At 35.2% G+C, this 23514-nt stretch overlaps 1 pseudogene; it reads left to right on the top strand.

Moving 5' to 3' along the window:
- The first annotated feature begins 20785 nt into the window (after nt 1–20785).
- On the top strand, nt 20786–21617 carry LOC100484469 (annotated as a pseudogene).
- The last annotated feature ends 1897 nt before the right edge of the window (nt 21618–23514 follow it).

Here is a 23514-nt window from a genome sequence, read left to right as displayed (position 1 = left end):
TGTGGCTAAGGAGGTATGTATTTCCAGAAAAAATCAATTCAAATACTACTTTATTCCTACAATTACAATTTTTTCTCTAAACCTATCAGGTTGATAGTGTATACTTGGCATGTCTTAATGCAAAGACAAAGTAGCTCTACGTATTTGCTTTTTAAATGTATGCATAGAGCTGAAGTCAATCCAGTGAATAGTGAACTCTCTAGAGGATAGGACTGATACTAAATTGGAAATTGATAAAAAGATTTTTTTTTAACTGTAGCCACTTAAAAAAATACTACTTCATTTTCCTGGTAAAAAGGGTCTAGTGTCTGTAAGCATAGTCCTAGTTTTTTGCTGATTAGATTCACTGATTAAGTTTCTCTACCCGATTAGCTTTGCTGGGCTAAATATAGGTCAAACTTGCACTAGAAGAACTTGTATCATTTAACTATTATTCTAATGCAATTAGTCTATAGGGCATTATTTTATGTTCCAGAGCATGAATAACTTGAAATTATCAGAAGTAGCTATGGTTACAAAATGGTGATTAATGCTAGATACTAAAATTCCCATAACGACATGATTCAAACAAACAAATTTCAATTTACAGAAGCTCCAATGTCAGCATAGTTCAACAGGCATAATCTGTGGATTTTGAAGAAGTATACTAAGGGGAGCGCCTCTCTACTTGCTAGATAGAATGCTACCCCATTCATGAATCATTTAATAAAACCGATTAGATTCAAATTTACTTGGTTGAATTTTGTTATTTAACAGATTTGGAGGCAACAACAGGATCCGAAACAAACATCAGCTGCATATGGGGGAGAATGAGAAACACAAGCCTGGTACCTGTGAATCCTTTGAATGCACTTTCTCGATGTTTCCAAGGGCTGTGAGTAAGCTCCTAGAGGTCCGTGGTCTGCTCTGCTTGCATTTGAGCTCTGAATCTAAATCGCTTTCCTTTACAGGGCGGGTCAGCCTGAGTTGGCAGAAAGGGCAGCCAGAACCAAGCCCCTACCCTTTCATGCCACAATTGCCCAGGTGGAAAGCCTCAGTGAGGTTCCATGGGAATTGGTGGTGGTATGTACAGGGCCTTCTTATGCCCAAGACACAGTACTGCTGATATATTAAGGCGAATATTTGTCTTTCTTCTTTTGCATAAATAAAGGCTATTGCTAGTGAGATCTTAGAGGCCAAAAGCTGCAAAAATTGGTGGGCATGGGCTAAGCATTAAAAAGCTGTTAGAGCACTCACCACCTCAAGAAGATTCCTATGGTAAGATTAAGTTGGTTATGAAACAAATTAGATCGACACTAGGTCACCTACCAACCTCAAGAAAACTTCTGTGCAACAAGGAACTCTATAAAACATGGACGATCCCCAAACCGACAGCACATCCCTTTTAGGTATCAGTTAGGCTCTGAGAAACCCAAAGTTTACCTAATGAGATCCTTAAATTCTAAAGAGTCAAGTCTGCTACCTTCCAGCAGTTATTATATTTAATAACTACAGTCCTGGAAGTTGGCAGACATCTAGCAAGATGAAAAAAAATATTAAAAATAACTGAGAATTATAGTGACCATTATGGGAAAGGTTCCAATTAGACAAGATGTTTATTTAAGAGGTACACTTGAAAGTAAGGGTTCCTAAATTAAATAAACAGAATGGGATGCCTTTTTTAATTTGTCTACAGAAGCTCCCCAAAGTCTTAAAGATTCCAAAATAGTCTTGTTGAAAGATTCATTGCGAAAAACTAATAAAATTAGAAAAACAAGAAGTACCTAAGGAAATATAAAAGAAGTATGGTAAGTTTCAGGTTTATTTTCAGACTCATTTTCAGTTTTTGATTATTTGGAGTATTTTTCTCTAATCTTTGAATGAATCTTTCCTTCCATATGTATTAAATTCTGGAGTTAAATTGTTAGATAATATGTCTAGTAGAACATCGTTAGAATACTTCCTAGGGAGAGATTTAGCATTACAACATGCCCTGCAGTTAACTATTGGCTTTCGTTTTGGTATTCTTTTAGTACAAAATCATGAAAGAAAGTTGAATTATTATGGAGAGAAAGAACTGAACTCCTTTTTTATGATGGAGAAAGTTGAGAAAATTTTCCAAAGCATTATTAGAATGATGTTTTTTCAGAATGTTTTTGAGTGCCTAATATGTATCAGGTATGAATTAGACTCTAGAAAAGCATGTAAGAAATTGTCAATTTCATTAGTCAAGAGGGAAATGCAAATTAAAAGCACAATAGTAAGTCAGCCCATACCTACTGAAAATGGGAAAAACGAAAGAAAACAATAGCAGCAACAATAAGGAAAACATCTCCCACAGTGTGACTAGGTTGGCTAGATTGCGAAACAACTGAAATTGTTATACATAGTTGGTAGCAAAGCAAAATTGTACNCCCATACCTACTGAAATGGGAAAAACGAAAGAAAACAATAGCAGCAACAATAAGGAAAACATCTCCCACAGTGTAACTAGGTTGGCTAGGTTGCGAAACAACTGAAATTGTTATACATAGTTGGTAGCAAAGCAAAATTGTACAGTCATTTTGGAAAACAGTTAGGCAGTTTCTTGTAAGATTAAACATACACTTACCTTATGTTCCAGGAATCTCACTTTTAGATATTTACTCAATGAAATGCAAACATGTTCACATAAAACATAGCAAGTAAATGTTCATAGTAGATTTATTTATAATCATTTTAAACTGGTAACAACCCAAATGTCATGCATCTGGTCAGTCAATAAACACACCGTTGAATGTCTACATAAAGATAAACAATTACTAAACATACAAAATCATGGATGAAACACAAATGTATCATGCAGACTCCAAAGTCTATATGCAGTATAACTCCACCAATAGGACATTGTGGATAATGAAAAATGTGGAGAATGAAAAACTATAGGAACAGGAAACATCAGTGTTGCCAGAGGCTGGTAGTTGAAGAGGTTGACCACAGCATTGGCATGTGAGAAATTATGGAGTAGTTGAACTTCTTATATCNAGGAACAGGAAACATCAGTGTTGCCAGAGGCTGGTAGTTGAAGAGGTTGACCACAGCATTGGCATGTGAGAAGTTATGGAGTAGTTGAACTTCTTATATCGATTGTGGTGGTGGCCACATAACTGTGAGTGCTTTTCAAAACTTGCAAAACTTTACACTAAAAATGGTAAATGTCATTATATGTAAATTAATTTAATAAAAATGATAAAATGTTGAAGGAAAAAAGTCCAGTATATAGTCTAGTAAATAGATGTGTTACTTCGATGGTTGCTATACTTACAGAGTTAAAGATTATATGACATTCAAAAGAAATGGGTTAATCCTAACAATACAATACTCAGTTAAAGAAGTGAATCCCTAAAAATACATATAGCATGGTAGCCATTTTATAAAATCAACTAAAACTAAGCAACATTTTTTCCTTTTAGGGATTCCTATAGTTGTGATTCATGTGTGTGTGAGTGTACATGTGTGTGCTTTTGTAAGTGTGCNTAGCCATTTTATAAAATCAACTAAAACTAAGCAACATTTTTTCCTTTTAGGGATTCCTATAGTTGTGATTCAGTGTGTGTGAGTGTACACGTGTGTGCTTTTGTAAGTGTGTATGAAGTAAGACAATGGTCTACATAAGATCATAAATCCAGGATTGTGGTTTCTTCTGAGTGTCAAAGGGCAAGAGCATATGGGAGCTTCATTTTTAATTTGAGTGGTATATATATGTGAGTGTTTCCCTATGGTAAACTGTAAATATGTTACTTACCTTTATTCTATAGATGAAATATTGCATAATAAAAATTTTAATAATAAAATAGTAGCCTCTTATTGACAGCATGCATGTAGGTACTTTAAATATCTTTTATTATTTAATACTCAAGGACTGGAATCAGAAAGAAGACCTTCATTTAAAATTTGTCTTTGTCGTGTTGTCTTGTGATGTTTCACAAAATATTTAGTTGACATCAATAAGCCAAACTTTTTTTTCAGTTAAATAACAGGTATTAACAGGTACTTAAACTTCTTAAGAAGAAAAAAAAATTAATGCTAGGGTAGCTAAGGTCTCTAATTACTTGACAAATACAAATAATGCATTGTCTATAATGATCTTATTAAGAAGTTAAATTCTATGGCAGAACAGTGAAGATAATGATACTAAAGAACTTCATTATCTTTAAATTCATTTTTTGATTTTTCAATATTTTTCTCAGTTATCTTGATGTGTTAAATTAAAAAATCATATTTAACTGATATATTTAAGCTCATATCCTCATGAGATGTTTGCCAAGGATCAGATTCTTTGTTCACATTAAAAAGAGGAAATAACTTCAGGCATAAGATAGCTATGAATATAAAATAATTCCTAGGGAAATATGCACATATTACTTCAAATTACATTTTAAGATTACAAAATCATGAAAAAAGTTGCCTTTTGGAGTTAGGTAGTTTTTCCTATCCCAATGTTTTATCTGGTCTAACTTATTTTTTCTTCTTCTGTGAGTCTTGTATAGCAGTCAAAATCATGATTCAATCAGGTAGAAGGAAAACTAATGTCGTGCTTATGGCAAGAACTGTAATTTTCTCAAAAATGAGCAAACAAATGGATTATTAGCACCTAGAAAATGCATGAATATTCCACTGTGGTTTTGTCTTCCGTTATTTGTGGAGAAATACTCTTAATGCAGGTTGTTTATCCTGTTAAGAAAATAATTAGTACATTTGAATACTTATTTTTCTTTCATAAGAAGACAGTGCTATTAAGCCAAAAAAATGTAGATTCTTTGCAAATGGATTTTGTTTGTTTCCCTCTGTTTTTTTATTATAATAATTAAACATTTGATATACAAATTAAGCATTTTGAAACAGAAATACCTAGAAGAGATTATATTTGTTTTAACATGAGAGATTTTCAGATCCCAAAGAATTAGTTTATATATCCACAATATTGTTTTATTTTTCAAAATTGTCCTTAAAAANCGTTATTTGTGGAGAAATACTCTTAATGCAGGTTGTTTATCCTGTTAAGAAAATAATTAGTACATTTGAATACTTATTTTTCTTTCATAAGAAGACAGTGCTATTAAGCCAAAAAAATGTAGATTCTTTGCAAATGGATTTTGTTTGTTTCCCTCTGTTTTTTTATTATAATAATTAAACATTTGATATACAAATTAAGCATTTTGAAACAGAAATACCTAGAAGAGATTATATTTGTTTTAACATGAGAGATTTTCAGATCCCAAAGAATTAGTTTATATATCCACAATATTGTTTTATTTTTCAAAATTGTCCTTAAAAATTTTGATTTACTTCATATGACTGTAAATTAACTTAATGGGATACCTATGTAGCTCAGTCAGTTACTTGTTTGCCTTCCACCCAGGTCATGAACCCTGATTGAGCCCCACATCAGGCTCCCTGCTCAGTGGGGAGTCTGCTTCTCTCTGTGCCCCTCATCCCGCTCTTGTGCTCTCTCTCTCTCAAATAAATAAATAAAATCTTTAAAAAATAATAATAATAATTTAATAGTATATAAAATGTAATTGTGGATGATATGGTTATATGTTTATAAGTATTTTAATGATGTTTAAGTGAAATGCAAAAATAAATGCATTATTTTTCAGAAGTAAAATATTGCCTCAAATATTTTTATAAGCCAGATGAAAATTAGTTTTGGGATTTACAGTGAAGAATCTAGATAATTACCTTTATTCGCTGATGCAATTTTGTATACTTAATTATATGCAATTATTTTCTATCATTATAAATGTTTCTCTCTCTCTTTTTTTTGGCCAATTTAATAGCTTCAGAATTCCATGACTTTTGAAGCTTAAAAAAGACAGATCAGGGCACCTGATGGTGCAGTCAGTTGGGTGCCTGACCCTTGGTTTCCACCCGATGGTGATCTCGGGGTTGTGGTATCCAGCTCTGTGCTGGGCTCTGTGGTGATCTCGGGGTTGTGGTATCCAGCTCTGTGCTGGGCTCTGTACTGGGTGTCGAGTTTGCTTGAGATTCTGTCTTCCTTTGCCCCCTCAACTAAAATAAATAAATATTTTTTAAAAAAAGAAGAAAGAAAAGACAAATCCAAACTCTTTGTTGCCTTACTCTAAGTATTATATCTATACCCAAGAAAAAGAAGCATTTTTATGATTCTCTTAGTTGTCCACAGTGACATAACCAATTAAACCAGAGACTGAGGGTCATAAATGCTTTTCTGTTAATTGTTGATATTTTTGTAATTCCCACATATAATATTCAACAAAAAAAATGAGGCCCTTTTGGCTAATTAAGAAGTAGATCTCTTTTTCCCCCCCATATGTAGAAGGGAAAACATATAAGGCCATATCTAGCATATTTATCTGGACTTGAGGAAAATATGGGCTTTTGCCATAATGTTAATTAAAAGAAGGTGAAAATATTGAAATAAAACTCACTGTAATCACTTAAAGTAGGTTTGCTTTACATGTATATTTTTCTACTATTAGCAAATTGGGACTCGAAACTCATAGTTCACTTAAGTCTCTCACACAACTACCCCCAAACAAATATGAAATACATATTTAGTAATTTTGGAGTTTGTCATAGATCCTGAGGTGTCTAGTCAACTCAGATTTCTCAGATTTTTCATGTCTTGTGGATAAAGAAGAATTTATAGTGCCAAGAGTTCACAGGATGGGTTTGGATCAGAAACACTCCAATACAAAAAGATAATGTTGTCAGCAACAATTTGTTTCTTAAGTTTGCCTCCAAATCCCATTTTCCCAAATAGACTTGGATGAGATCAGGGAGCTTGGTTCTCAGGAAGGTGAGGGTTATAGGAGGCAACATTGGAAGTTATTATAATTAAAGGATTTCAAAGCATATTGTAAAATCCATAAACTCTCAGTACAGCTTGTGATGGATTTCTTAACCCATGTGGTATAGGGAATGTCCAGTAAGAAAGTATAATATTGCCAAATTCTATGACTATTGGTCACTGTTTTAACTTATATGTGACTTTATAACTATAATACCCTGTAGGATCAATTTGGCTTTAATATGCTTATGTGAATTGTAATACAGGAAACTGCTTGAAAAAAGTCCCCCACTATTTCATGATGCTTGTTCAAGTGAACTAAATGTTACCATTACCATTATTTCTAGCAAAGTTAATTTTCCAAAGTGAAAAAAAAGTCTGCATATTAAACACAGAGAAATATTTTATTACTGAGAATCTAGCAGTGAAGTTGGGAATAGNATTACCATTACCATTATTTCTAGCAAAGTTAATTTTCCAAAGTGAAAAAAAAAGTCTGCATATTAAACACAGAGAAATATTTTATTACTGAGAATCTAGCAGTGAAGTTGGGAATAGTTCTATTTCTTTTAAAAACAAATTTGGCTCACTCTTGTATCAAGGAGAAAACTTTCCTATACATTGCCAGCTAGATTTAGAAATGACTACCCCAAATACCATGAAATGCTAAAATAATGATTGAGTTATTCAGATTTCCTACAAGTCCCTGGAAATAAATGTATATATTTAGGAACCCCAAAGTCTGTGGACCCAAGAAGGAACCAATTATAGTATTTGACATCTAGCTCTAGGATCATTTCAAATTTGTCATTGAAACAATATGCACTCTTAGACGGAACCACTTATCTCTGACATTCAAAGTAAAATAATAGCATAAAGATAATGAAATCTCACTTTCATATAGGAATTGCCACATGCTAGGCATTGTTCTAGGCATTTTATATTATTATTTCATTTAACTATCTCAATAACCCTGTAAGATGGGTTTATTATTTTCTTCATTTTCAGATGAGGAAACTAAAACACCAAGAGAGTAAGAAAGTTGCCCAACGGGTTGTAACTAACAAATGGCAGGGCTGGACTATGAACTCAGGTTGGCAACTTGCAGAAACTTGAGTTTTATTCAATGTTCTACTCTTAATTTTATCAGAGGAAGTGACGTTTCTGGAGTAAGTTTTCAAGATTTTCTATCTTGTAACACTGAAGTTCAAGTAACCAGTAATGAATACAAAAGAACACTGTAGCTTTTTACAATATTTTATGGTAAAGTAAAATAATTCTGTATTCTAGAACCTGGGTTGTCATGCTCCTATAAGATGAGAAAGTCATCCAGCTTGAATCCACCTACAATTTATTTTATAACTTAACACACCAAGGTACTTTTATTCCCTTACAAACAAAAAAGCATTTATTAAATATACATTAATTTACTATTGAAGGGTAGCAGTGAATAGTGAAAATAATGCCCCTTAGAAGACGATTGGGATTTTCATATAGAAGCCCAAACTTCACTGACCTGAAGGAAAAAATCTAGCTTCGTAATGAGAGATTCTGGTATATAATAAGAGGGGTTTACCTAGGGAGTTACACCAGTTAGCACTTAGAATCTAGACTGATGAAATTCCAGCTGGTTGAAAATACTTTCTCTAACTATTCGTTTTCTTTCTTTTTTTTTTCCTCTGAAGAGAAAGTGGTAGCAGTAAATTAAGGTAAAGGGCATAGTTGTGATAATGCTATATTCTGTTCAAATTAATTTGGCCATTTAGGTGGAGTGCTTTTATTTAAATTCAGTTTTGGGCTTTTGACATTTCATTACCTTGTTTTTCCTTTCAACACTCAACAGTATAGATATCCCAAAATATATCTTGGTAGACTTTTAGTGCTTTTTCTACTCTAAATGTGCTGAGCACTCATGGCTCTTTTTTTCAACTACACATATTAATATAATTTATTTTCAATTTGATTTTCCTAATAACCAATTAATGGATTTCTGGTCTGTTTTAGATCTGCCTTTCAATCATAATCAAAGGATTATTTTTTAACTAGGAGAAAAGCTGCAAAATCAACTTTAATTTGGATTATATTCAGTGAAAAACTTTGTGAATGTGACAAATTGATTTTATGGATGTATAATCATTATTAATCATCTTTCTACTTTTCATCATCTTTGAGCAGCCAAATTAATAAAAATTTCAGAATATCTCTGCCAACTAAATAGAAATCACAACTTTTAGTAATGCAAAACTAAACAGGTAATTTGAAAATATATGCATAGATTGAGATTATTCAGTTTTGTCTTGAGTGGGAAAAAAAAGGTGACATATGCTTGACTATGAGACAGTATTATGTAGTTCTAAGCAGCATATTTTTTAGATTNTATAGATAGAGATTATTCAGTTTTGTCTTAATTTGAGTGGAAAAAAAAGGTGACATATGCTTGACTATGAGACAGTATTATGTAGTTCTAAGCAGCATATTTTTTAGATTTTTCCCTTATATGCTAGGTAATTAAAATCCTTCATCAGTTCTCTTCCCCTTTATCACAGGCTCTTTTTATTTCACAGACCATTTCCTCAACTTCATGGTGTTTTTGATCTGGTGATTTATAACAATTTCCCAAAATAAATTTGGATCCATTGTAACATCCAATTTCTTGCCAGAGTGAGTCTGACCTATCCTATTCTCACTTATTCTGCTCAGCTATGTTATTTGCAACCTTTCCATCTCTGGTGTCAACAAATGTATATAAGACAGAATGCCCCATAAATGGCATATTGAGAATAAAGTGATGAACAGAAATGATATGAAAAATATCAAGTTCCAAATATCCAGCATAAATGTTAATGAGTGAAACATGTATTGTAAACCCGCAAAAACTTCACATCAATCCCACTGGTTTTCATACTTGTTGCCCTCAGAGTTGGTTATTTACCAATACAGTGTGGAGGTCACTATTTCAGAAGTACCTAATGGTCAGTATTAGCACAAATCAATCTAAAATTGCATCTGTTATACTGTCCCACTAATACAAGTTCAATTATATTTTTGTGTTAATTGATTGGCTTAATATTTTGCTAGATAAGCATATGTAATTTTATTTATTTTTAACTGATTTTGACAGACTTATGTCTGCAAAAATGTGTTATATCTCATTCAGTATACAGAATGATTTGTTCAACAGGACATGAAGTTTCAGGAATAATAAAGAATAGAGGGTACAGTTTGATATTCTTAGACAATAACAAAGAAGGAGGAAACAGTGGAGTCTCTGGAGAAAATATTGAGTAAATTCAAATACTAGATTTGTGTTAGAACAAAAGAGGACAGCAGTGAAACTTCATGCTTGAGTGAGTCTTGGTTTTAGTAGCTGCCTGACCTTACTTCCACAGGCATGATCACAATAAGCCTAAGTAAACTACATTTTTAGTCGTATAATTTGGTTCTCAGCCATGTTTAACTATACCACTAAGTGAAGCTATTCTTTTACTAAGAAAAATAAAACTCGCTCTGCTGCGGCTTTCATAAATGGTACAGGCTATTAGCAACTGAGGAAGATGACTACATGAATTATAATTCTTGCCTCTTAGCACAATCCAGAAAAGGTGGGACCCTTTTCTGAAGTGGATTGGGAAGGATTTCCCAAAAGAAGGAATGAATTGGGAATGGGAACCATAATCCCAAATCCCAGAGCCTTTGCCTTCTTTCTCCGCCTACTCTTTCACCTGTGGATGTTTTGCAAAAATGGTCAATCCCACTAGCTAGCTCTTTCTTTCGATATCTTCAAATGAATATACAGGCTATTTTAGATTTAATGAAAATACTATTCATTCCTGCAGGAAAAAAGACAGGATAATAAAACATAATGAAGTGAGAGAATTTCTGTTTCGGTCAGGACAGACTATGTTATGCTGTGACAACAAATGATTCTTTGAACTCAGTGACTTAACACTTAGGTAAATCCTTCTACAAATCTAAGTGGTCATTAGAGAAACTGTCCTTTATGAGGCAATTCAGGGAGCCAGGCTGAAAGAGACTCCATCATCTGGAGACTTGTGTCTAGAATACACAACTTTCTAGTTCTGTGACGCTGAGAAAGAGTGATTGGAAGATTCCGTCATTAGCAATTAAATATTTCCACCCAGAGGTGGCATATGTCATGTGTACTCACTTTTTTTTAACCAAAATATATAAACGTGCTAACATCAAGGCAGCATTATATTTCTTTGTGTCCAGTAGAAAGGAACCAAGGTAATTTCTGGCACATTCTAAGTTTAAAAAGCTCCTTAATTTATAGCCTTGGAGAACACTTTAATATAATAAAAGTAAGTGACAGGTATGAGGTTCCACACATGATTGTTAAGCCATATGGCCTGAATGATAATACATAGGAAGAGCTAGGATATATAACTAGGCCAGAATGTAAAAGGCTATTCATTATTAAAAAATGCATTGAAACCAATAATGTACTGTGCTCCAGAGGTAAATTTGTAAATGTGACAAAGTAAGTCTTTACACTGATTTAGCTCATAGTCCAGTGAGTGATAGACAGTTCATAAGCCAGGCTAATGCGAATAAACATATTTTTTAAGGCAACAGCTTAATGTTTTTTAAGTTTAGTGAACCACCCAAACTTTAGATTAGATAGGTAACAAAGTATAAGGTTATGTTAACCTTTGTCAGGTGATCATAGTGGGTTGCCAGTCAGATTTGGAGACACAGAACAATACACTATGTTTTAATAGAAAAAACAATCTATTACACTTATATGTATCCATGAAAAACATACATACCGCAGGAGAAATGACAGTTCTCCTTGTCTAAGAAGGGCCATCAAGTTCAAAGAAGCACCTGTCTATTTAAATGCTTCCTGATAAAATTAAAGGGTCTCTTTGTAATCCTCTTTGAGGAAAGGTTAAGGTATTAGGGTGAAGGTATTAATATTCTCCTAGACTGCTTATGATGACTCTTACTTTTATGTGTATCATGCAATATGCCTTCTCCACATTTTNATCACTTATATGTATCCATGAAAAACATACATACCGCAGGAGAAATGACAGTTCTCCTTGTCTAAGAAGGGCCATCAAGTTCAAAGAAGCACCTGTCTATTTAAATGCTTCCTGATAAAATTAAAGGGTCTCTTTGTAATCCTCTTTGAGGAAAGGTTAAGGTATTAGGGTGAAGGTATTAATATTCTCCTAGACTGCTTATGATGACTCTTACTTTTATGTGTATCATGCAATATGCCTTCTCCACATTTTACTTATCGACTTTTCCAGTAACAGACAACTCTTTTTTCCCCCATCTCCTTACCAGCTTACATATGTGTGCATTCATGTGCACACATACACACATACACACACACAAAACCATGACACATATTTTGTAAATATACTCTCTGGACTTTGGAGTAGCTGTGGCAGGGTTGCTAGAATAGCCTAGTGGTTTAAGTGAAAAAAGGGTAGGACCAAAATAAATACAAGCTATATCCCCCTCTTGTTTTGTTTTGAGGCACAAAGGTACAAAAAAGGAACATCTAAGAGGCTTTCAGAAAAGGGCCCCTGGCAAAGGAAGTCAGGCCTCTGGGATCTCTGAGTACCACTTACAATTCAAAGAAAGTTTGGGAGGGCACCTGTTAAAATCTCTAACCCAAGTGAGAGTTCAGGGTTAGGGTTGAGGATTAGGACCCTGGCCCTAAACTAAGCTCTACTGATAAATTTCCCCAAGTGAGAGCTTTCCTTACTCTTGCATCCACCTGAGTCAAGGCTCCCTGTAGCATCCAGTCTCACATGATGCCTGACAGATGGCTTACAACTGGTATGGGTTAGGAGACTCTTCATCTGTACTATGACTTGGGGCACATACAAGGGAGCCCTGTGGTTGGGTTGCCTCTGCCTGGGTCTTCTGTGTCTTCCATTGATCATGTGCTTTATAATCTTATTATCTACTTAATTAAGCACAAACAGAGCACTGGGTTTGAGAAGGGTTTCAACTTGCCAAATGCAGTAGGACCATATGGTAGTTGCAGGAAAAGAAAAAGAGGGAGTGTAGGTAGGTCACTTCTCAGAATGGCACACTTTAATCTATTCCTTGGGCCCAGATCCTGCTGCAAACCCCATACCAGGGCTTACCTGGCTGACAATAGTTGAACATGAAGGCCACCTCCAACTATTCAGCCATTGTGCATTCTATAGGACATGCAAGTGTCCTGGAGTTAGTGTTAATATGGGAGTGAGGTTACTGCCTCTTGACATAGAGAATTGTTAAGGACAACAGAAAAGTCAGTGGAGTCATTGCATGTGGGATGAACAGCTTTTATGATGCTTCCTAAATTAGGTAAAGTGTGATAGTAGATCAGATGGAAAAAAATATTTATTATATTATATTATATTATATTATATTATATTATATTATATATAAAACAATAAATGAGATTTCAGGAGATAATGCTATTTCATGCATTTGGCACAGTCAAGGTCCAAAATAATGGAGAAGGTCTATCGGAAGTCCCTTAATTTAAACAGTATTAATCAGTTGTTAACAAGTTCAAACACTTCATTCTAGGTTAAGAGGATCTTTGAAGACATAAAAAAGCAAGACCCTCCTTACTTATTTTATATTATTATTACTTTTAAGCAGCTCCCCCTTTGCAAAGGGGTCATGGCACCTTACAATGGAACTAGACTGGATTAAGTGAAACTGTGTCACTCTCATGAGTACCCATACCAACTTTGACCATATAATTGTTGCCCTATCAACAAGGGAGTGGAATAAAGTAACTGATTTGTTAAGCTTATTTTCTTTATCCCACTATCAGAAGTTAACTGCCTCTACAATCTCCACATGGGAATACCTATGTTCTAGGTCGTTACTGTTGTAATAAGGCGGAATGAAAGAGGATTGGGGAAACTGGGTAGAAGCCTACAAAGAGAAAGTCCCTAGGGAGTGTGGAGTGTCCATATACTCAAGTTCCTGTGGTACTTGTGTAGAACAGTTTGTCAAGTAAAATGGTATCTTTCTCATTTCTGAGAGTGCCCAAGGGCATCTCCAATTTCTGATCAACAGCAATCTTAAGAGCACTTACATTTTTACAAACAAAAATGGAAGGCTCTCCAATTCAGCAGTGGTACCCATTGTAAAATATTCAATAAGAAATTGTAAGAGACACGAATAAAGATATGTGGGGTTTTTTTGTTGTTCCCAGAGACCACTAACATGAAATCCACGGTTTGTCTCATTGATACATCTGAGGAGAATAGTGTACATGCAGCAAAATACACATATTCCACAAAATTTCAAAATTTCTCTTACTTTAGATTGGTTCAGGCATATCCTCTCATATTCAAACCTTGCCAATGAGATGTGACAGCAGAAAGCATGTGCAATCTGTGTGTTTTATGTATGTGTGCATGGTAGTGGTCATGGTAATTATATCAAGCTGAATATTAAATTTTTGAAATGCATATTAAAGTAAGAATAATTGATTCAGTTTTTTGTTTTGTTTTTTGCTAAGGACTGAATAAAAATTTAGGGATAAGAGTCCTAAATGCCCTGGCACCATGAGATTGCGATTGGGCTTTCATCTTGACAAGCCAAGACAGTATAGATCTGGCAGATAAGGTAATTACAAAGGGTCCGGGAAATATAGCTGGGTGGCAGAGAAGAAGAAATGATTACACAAATTTTCTACTCATGTCAAACTTGCTTCAAGGAGAGAGTACTTCTTTTGAAAGCTTCAAAAGTTATGTGGCCGGTTATTGTTTAGCTAAAAGGAGTTTGCTGGTCATACAGACCCAGAGTCTGAGATTGTTGTGGAGAGATCATATGCCCTATTATTCCAGTATGGTGATATCTTTACCTATGGCCAAGGATCCCTAAGAAATGTTCTGATCAGTGAGCTACTGAACGCAATTAACAAAACAACAACAACAACAACAAAAACAACAAGGCTGTTGAGTTCTCAAAAAGGAGAAAGAAGTATAATTGGAATTTACAAACCCATGTATGGGTGGTGAAACATGTCCATACACAACATATTTAAACAGCTAAATCACCTGGAGTTTTAGTTCTTTCTAACTTTTGTGTTAAGGTTTGTGATACAGTGAATGTTGCTGAAATTACTGTCACCTGTCAATTAAATTGGTCCTATGTTTATTTAATGTGGAATTAAAAACATGCTTCACTAGATTAATGAGAAAGTGTCTCCACACATCAACAAGGATTTTTAAATACTAGTTAAGGACACATCGATGAGTTGATTGATTGAACTTAGCCATACCTACCATAATAGGAACAAAAATAGAACCAATAATACAATAAGAAACTATATGGATTCCTTTCATCCGGGAGTTCTTTCTCTCTGTTTTGTTTTTCTGTTTGAAGGGAGGAAATGTAATCACATGTATCTGTGACCATAAGTTGGATTTAAATTTGAACTACTTGTGGCTGATTTGTAAGAAATGAAGGTGATACTAACCTTAATTGAATCCAAATCATTTTTCTCACCCATCCTCAAGCCTGAATGAGGCTTTGTAATTTGCTCTCATTCATTGTTCTTGGCTCTTTTTCAAGACCAACTTTCTTCACTTTTCGCATGTTAGATTTGTTTCCTTATTCTTTGTGGAATTTCGAATCGAGCACTTACATATTAACATTTATTCATCTTTTAAAACTGTTTATTGAAGTATAATATAAACTACTAAAGAATGCTTGTAAGAGTGTAGCTCACATAATTTTGACAAACCGACTTCATTGTGAAACTAGTAGCCTAGACCAAAAATTATAACCTCTTGAAAGCCCTCTCATAGTCCTTTTGTTTCTACCTTCTTCTAAAGCAGTATTCTGTGTGGGATTCTACAGTATTTCTTCCAAATAGTGTATATTCTTTTATGTTTTGTTTCTTTCACTGGACATAATGCTTGTGAGATCTATTTATATTACATGTAGTCAAAATTATCCATTCTCATTGTTGGAAAGTATTACATTATATGGATATGCTATTATTTAATTTCCATTCTAAATCTGTTGGGCATCTGGGTAGTTTTAAGCTTGGGGGTCAATTAAAATAGTATTGTCATGAACATTCTAGCATGTGTCTTAGGGTTAATATATGTTGTAAATGTTTCTATTAAGCATGTACTTAGGAGTGTAAATGTTAGGTTAAAAGGTATTCAGGTGTTCAACTTTTAAAGATACCATCAAGGTATAAACTTTTCCAAAGTGATTGGACTAATATACTTTGCCACCAGAAGTAAATGAATATTTATTGTTTCACATTCTCACTGATACTTGTAATTATCTGTCTTTTTAACCTTAGCCTTCTAGCAGCTGTAGAGTAGAAACATTTTACTTTTGAGTTGCGTTTTTAGCTACAAATTTTCTTACAAGGGCTTGTTCAGTTTTGGCTCACATATTTTGGTATGTGGAGATTCCATAAGAATTATGTGCTAATTATTTTTCAAATTTCCTTATTTTCTCCTTAACCCAGCACTCACTTTGTAGTTTGTCGGTTACCACAGTTTATAACGTTTGCTCATTGATTTATACTTTTATTGCATTCTGGTTAGAAAACATGGTTCTGTGGTGTTTCTTTTGAATATGAGATTTCTTTTCTCTAGTGAATGTTTGTTTTTAATACACCAACTGTATTCCCTATTTGCAATGCATACAATTCTATAAATACACCAAAATTATTTGTGCAAGCCTAGACAATTCCACCTTGTTGCTAAATAATTCACAACAATGAATACCAGTTATCAGAGGTTGAACCTCACAGAATTAGTAGACATTAGCAGTGAAAGGGACAACACAGACTTTGATTTTTTTATTCTAAAATCCTTTTACCTCTTCAAATTTGTGGGCAGTACTGGGTCTGGTATTAATGTGCATTCCAGAATTGAAAATCTTTGTTGTAATAGGCCTGACCTGAGTCTAATTCCATTTGTTGCATATACCCTGTAGATGTGTTCTCTTGATTTCAATCGCCATCTTGAGTAGGCAGTAATTTGGATCTCAAGACATAAGCAAATGGTAAATTGATTTATAGCATATCCTGCTTCAGCTTAGAAGATACTCCGTGATTCACTGCACTTGACTTTAACTAATGCAGCCCCCCAGTTAGTATAATTTAATATGACACCTGTAAAATATATTTCTCCAAGACACAACACCCTAATGACATAATAAATTTATTTAATGTTGATCATGCTTGTAATCTCATTGTAAACCTTACAGTTGGAACTTTCTATTACTGTTTGTCTTCCCCTTTCTAAGTATGTACCTTCATCTCTGGATAAGATTACCATTCTGTTCTTGAATTTTCTTATCTGTTTTTTGTATTTTTATTTTGCCAATTAAGATATGATCATCATAAGAGAGATCATAGCAAAACAACAGAAATGTGATAATCTTTCCACTTTTCAGTGAATTATCTTCTGAGATTGTATTCTGGAATAATTATAAGTTAAAGGTGTTCTGCACTGAAATGCCTACACAAATGCTCTCAAACACCAGCATAAGCACACACATACTCCAATATCTGGGAGAAGGGGAAACTAGAACATAAGAAACCAGCTCCTGTGGTAAAATTTTGACTATGCAGGGAATGTGATTGGCACATCATATGCCTGACCTTGGTCATTTTTTAATGACATGTGATTCACAGAATATTAAATAATTAAGACTTTAGAGTTTATTGTACACTCACAAAATAAAAACAAGAGAAAACAATAACACCATAATACATCCGAATACATCTAATTTTATGTTATAAAATTATGTTTTATAATTTAAATTGTGCTTATACAGTTTCTACAGAATTCTTTAGGTTTATTTCTCAGATCTCACAGAATAAACATGAATTTGGAACTCATGTGGTAGGTAGATAAAATATTGGAAACTCTATGTTACTGTGCACATGATTAAGAACTAAATATGCCCATTACAGAATCCATAATATGATAATAGACACTAAGTGCCTAACAAGAACTTATGAAAAATCAAAATTGTATATGGATATTTTTCTGATTTGTGTTTTTTTAATTTTAAAAGCATGTTCTTTAATAAGCCTTTTCTCATTCATAACTATAAAATGAAACAGAAAGAGATACTGAATATAATAATATTGGACAGAAAAGTAATATGTGACCAGAATAGCAAACAATGCAAAAGAGGTTAGAATTACAGAAACATTTATTTGCTATATCCGTCATTAAAATTATATATCAAGATAATTATGTGTACCATTTATTAAGAACATAATAACCTAACAACCATACAAAATGCGGGGTATCATGATGCTTTCTCTCCTTGATATCAACTGGAATATTTAATTTACTCTATTTGTTTTCTAAAAACAAGATGAATTCAAAAACCATTTTACCATAAGAATTTTAGTAATAGAATTTTTCATCTTTTCCATATGGCAGAGCATTGAAAATCTAAATTGTAAAAATACACAGAATGGCACATTCTGTCATGCCTTTTGTTGAATTTCTTTATTTATTTATTAGTTTGTTTTTCCACTTGCCCAAGACTTTCAGTTGTTTTAGCCTCTGGGAAATATCCTCACATTATAAAACCCACATACAATTTAGAATGATTGACGGGTTCCAATGATGAGGGATCAAAACTGGACCAGTGGGGGCATATATGTCAACAGTGATGCACAATCGCATCCCAGATATTCATAGAACTCTTTCATATGTGTCTTACTAGACATACATTTTTTATCAGTGCCTAATTTGCTTAACTCTAGGAAAATATTTCATACACTGAAAAGAGTAAATAATGAAGTAAAACTGAAAGGGTAAAATGCATTGACTGAAGAAACACAGCTGATGATACGAAAATGTGCTGCCCTGGAAGAGAATAAAACAACAGAAGATTCTTTCAATACTTCTTGAAAGATAGCGTGATCAATAATAGAAAACTTTGTACTACTGAGGGATAATTGAAGGAATTAAATAAGAGCAGAATAGAATATGAACGGAAATAATAAGCTTTTTTTCTGGGGTTATCAGGAAGGACGTTGCAGATAAGATGTCAGAATTGAAAACAGGGCTTCACAGGAGCTGCATGCATATTTTCTTTAAAGTAAGCATGTGCAGGTGAAGACAAGTACCTGTGGACGCAATGAGAGTTCTTGATCATAAAATACAGGAATAGATGTCAAACATACTCGTAAGGAAAGTTTGAATGGAGAATGGTTGTGAGTTGATAAAGTAAGAGCACAAGTCCTTAATTGGTGTGAATATTGACAAAGTATTTCATACTATGTCTGGTAATTACATGGTAGAGCTGAATAGAGGATGCACAGAATAGTGAAAATTTGGATGTCACGTTTTTTTTTCTCATTTAGAGCTCACTTTTCTCTTTCACCTTTCTTTAAGATTTTTTCTATGAATACTTTCCTAGTTTTAATATAACCTTATCGTCCTTTACTGTGAACCTCAAGTACTTTATAAATCACCAATGCTGGCAGGTTAGGGTTTGCACACACCGCGTGGCTTCAGGGTGTAGGGGCTGTGCAGTCGCCCAGGGCTGGCGCTTGGAAGGGTCCCACACTCTGTTTCATGCTCTACTGTTGCTGACTTGATAATTCCTAATTCGTAATTTTTAAATAAAGAGGCCCACTTTTCATCTTTCACTGAGCACTGCAAATTACGCAGCTAGTCTTGCGCGTGTCCCCTTAAAGTTGAAAATCTGTTCTGCTCTTTTCTTCCACTTCACAAAGATGCATTTCAGGGAGATTCCATTGTCAGTATAACTCTCTTTAGAGTAGATTGCTATCACTCTTTCTCATTTCCTCTGGGTGGAAAATTTCTGAGGGAAGTCTAAATTGTCTAGAGATGTGACATCATATGATTATTATTGTTGCCTAAGGATTCCTCCTTATTGTTTTTCTCAAGGATTTTTTTGCTTTAGATTAAGTTAGAGGATTCAGGGCAACACAGATTTGTGAGGAAATGATGGACATAATGTTCTTAAGGTTATTGTGGGGCACTCATTGGGAGAGATCTAGGAGGCATTTGGTGAAATGGTCTGAGTTTAGGAGACTGGCTTAGGATGGACGTCATCAGCCTTTATGATTTTCATGAAGCCATGGCTGTGGATGTCAGCTGTAAGGATGAGGGCCCCAGGCCAGATACCTGGGAAGTGCTGACGTCAAGGGTCGCAATGAGAAGTCCACACTAGACAAATAGAGCAACAGAGAAGTAGAAAGAAAGAAGCAAAACTTGAGAGAGAATACAGCAACAGTTCAGTTCAACTTCTTTATATGTATCTTGTGTTACTGTCAAATTGGCTTTCCTCCACTTTTTGCAAAACATTTACCCTGTTTCCCATACATTCCCCACATTTTTGGTCAAGATATTTTTTATATTAAAGATCATGCTCAAATATCACTCTTGGTACTCTATTCTCTGATACTCAGACAGGTTTGTTACTCTTCTAATATCCCTAGAACTTTCTTTCTACTTCTCTTTTATCTCATAGTTTGTCTTTTCATTGGCGTTTCCTGTGCTTTTCTCACTTTTCCTACTGAGTTATAGATGGTTTTCATGAAAAATCCTTGCCTAAATGTCTTTGTATCTCCATCAGAAAATAATAAGAGTCCAATGTGCATATGGGTATGCCTGTGAATATATGTGGAATGAAGAATAAATTGCTAGATTTGTGCTGAGTCTAGCCAGCTATGCAGAGCAGCTGGTGGCCATGGCCAAGAGCCTGTGAGTGCCTCCAGGCATTCCAGTCCAAGCCTGCAGAGGCCATTCCCATGCAGGGATGTCACACTGGAGCAGGCACTTTGGGGGTCTTGACTCTTTCAGAATGCTAGTGCCAAGTGGAGATGCATTCCTTTCTCCCTCACCCTTTCCAGGCGAGGAGTGGTTTTGTCTGCCACAAATTCCCCTGCACTCTGCAATGTATTTCCCCTGTCTTCTAGGACCTCCAGAGGGAAGCTCCTTGGGAATGGGATTCTAAGTTGGTTGGACCATGGAGCAGAATGCAGCAAATAGTAATATGTATTTCAACAAAGCAGACTGTTAGGCAGATTCAACAGCAGGTCCAGGGGCATCCAATAGTGGTATAAGTCAGTGTTAATCACTGGCCTATTAATCACGTCAACTGGCCAACCTAACACTGTCCAAACTGTCCCTTTTGGACAAGGTCACATCATCACACGAGAGCCTGTATCTGGGACACAGAACCTGTGGCAGATCTGTTGGATCCGCAGAGACAAATTCAGCTCTGGAGAAGGAACAGAGGACAAACGTTGCAGGTGCAGGGCCAATAGGACCGCACTCAGCAGATCATCATTCAACAGCCGCAGGCAGCTTCCAATGCCAGCCAGACACAAACACAAACACGGTTGCAGATTGCTGTCCAGGAGCAGCAAGTAGCACAGACTGTTGAAGGGCAGACTATCTTCTATCAGCCAGTTGATGCAGATGGCATCACTCTCTAGCAAGGCATGACCACCATCTCAGCAGCCAGTTTGGCAGAGGCACAGACTGTTCAGACAGAGGCCAATACCAACAAACCAGCAGTGGGCATTGTAACTCTACCAGTGGCAGGCTGTATGATCAATTCAGGAGGGACGGTAATTAATGAGGGTTCCTGGGGGTGGGTGTGTGCCTGCTATCCAAGGAATCCCTCTACCTGAGACAGAGATGCTTGAAGAAGAGCCTCTTTATGTGAATGCCAAACAGCCCATCATCTTTGTAAGAGGAGGCAAGCCCAGGGTTAATCGAGAGGAAGAAGGGACATTCCAAAGGAAAGAAGGAAGTACCTGTATGAGACAGGCCATAGCACAGAAGCGTGGTGAAAACGGGCAGGATGATTATTCTCTCCAAAGGAAAAGGATTGTCCCCCATATGCAGGAGCCACACCAAATAAATTTTTTAAAAAAACAATGGTACAGATCATCCAAGTGTTCTCACACCGGGCCATGTGATGCAGATGATCAAGGTTGTATTCCTTGCCACTGTTTCCACCTGTTTTAGAAAATTAATCAACTCTTTTGAAGGGATAGTCAAAACCACATTCTGTCCTTTCGTACAGAGCAGAGACCACTTAGTTTTTAATAAGGTTCTCAATATTGTAATTGCAGCAACATCTGGGAAATTGAAATGGCAAGCTTTTGGCTCACCCTTTCAGTCCAAACCTATTTCAGACTGTGGATAACAATGACGTTTCACAGATTAGGATGCATCAAGGGACCCATGCTAGCCCAACATGAGGACTTATGTTGACTGGGCAAGCAAGCCACCCAACTCATCTGGAAAGAAACTTCTCAACCTAAACTGTAATCAGGGAAGTCATAGCCCCCTCATTCCCACAGGAATTTGGTTAAACAGCATCTGTGCTTCTGGTTGGGGAGCTCGTTTTGACTAACTGAACAAACATGTTACATTCATGGATGGCTTCCAGACACAGAAATTCAGTATTGTTACTTGGAACAATAAATTCTCTGAGATATAAATACATATATACATTCCATACATACATACATATATCGTTTAGCTTAAAACAATGATTCTCAAAGAGTTCTTTGACAAACAGTAGTTCAGAATATGTTAAGAATTGTTAATGTCTGGCAGAAGGGGTCCTGTGATCATTATGGTAATATATATTTTGAAAACTAAAGAGATTTCTATACCGCAGGACTTACCAGAGCCTCCAGTGTTTTCAAGTTTTGTGAATATCTAAGACGGAGGTAGAGTGTTCAGCACTTGCCAAAATTATTTGACATAATATCAATTCATTTCCAGCATCTAATGGAACCAGTTTTTCTGTGAAATACACTTTAGGGGCACCTGGGTGGCTCAGTTGGTTGGGTGACTGCCTTCAGTTCAGGTCATGATCCTGGAGTCCCAGGATTGAGTCCCACATCTAGCTCCCTGCTCAGCGGGGAGTGTGCCGCTTCCTCTGACCCTCCCCCTCTCTTGCTCTCTCTCACTTTCTCTCTCGAATAAATAAATAAAATCTTTTTTAAAAAGAGAAATACACTTGAAAGAATATCAACTTAAGATTTAATAATTTCTTTCTTATGAAGTAAAACATATGAAACTACTTGATCATATACGCTTGAAAAAGTGACCTTTTTAAAATAGTGAAATACTTGGTAAAAATAAATGTATTTGATATTTGATATGATTTCTCTATATTACTGGTATTTTCACTATATAAATAATATGTACTTGGAATATTGTGGCTACTGGTTATTGTAGTTCCATATTTGTATCTCTGAAATAATAACTTTAAATATTCTGACCATATACATTCTTTTTTTCTCCGTCTTTCAAACTCTTACAACTCCTAACTCTTCCTAACTCTTACTACTATGATCTCATTAAGAGTTCCTACTTTTTAAAAATTATCTCCCACTAAATCAGATCATGTTTTCTTCACTGCTATCCATATTAACCCAAGACAAGAGGAATACACCAAGGACTCTCTCACTGTAGATATTTGCAGTGCTTAGTGTGGAGATTACTAAATAAATAGATAAATAAACTTTTTAAAAAATGGATTAAAAAAGCATGTATTGGCAAAGCTGTGGAGAAAAAGGAACCCTTTTAAACTGTTGGTGGGAATGTAAATTGGTTTAGCCTATGGAAAACAGCATGGAGTTTCCTCAAAAATTAAAAATATAGGGACGCCTGGGTGGCACAGCGGTTAAGCATCTGCCTTCGGCTCAGGGCGTGATCCCGCGTTATGGG

Source organism: Ailuropoda melanoleuca, chromosome 7 (genome assembly GCF_002007445.2).
Source record: "Ailuropoda melanoleuca isolate Jingjing chromosome 7, ASM200744v2, whole genome shotgun sequence".
Taxonomy (NCBI): Eukaryota; Metazoa; Chordata; class Mammalia; order Carnivora; family Ursidae; genus Ailuropoda; species Ailuropoda melanoleuca.
This window is presented reverse-complemented; position numbering and strand designations above follow the sequence as displayed.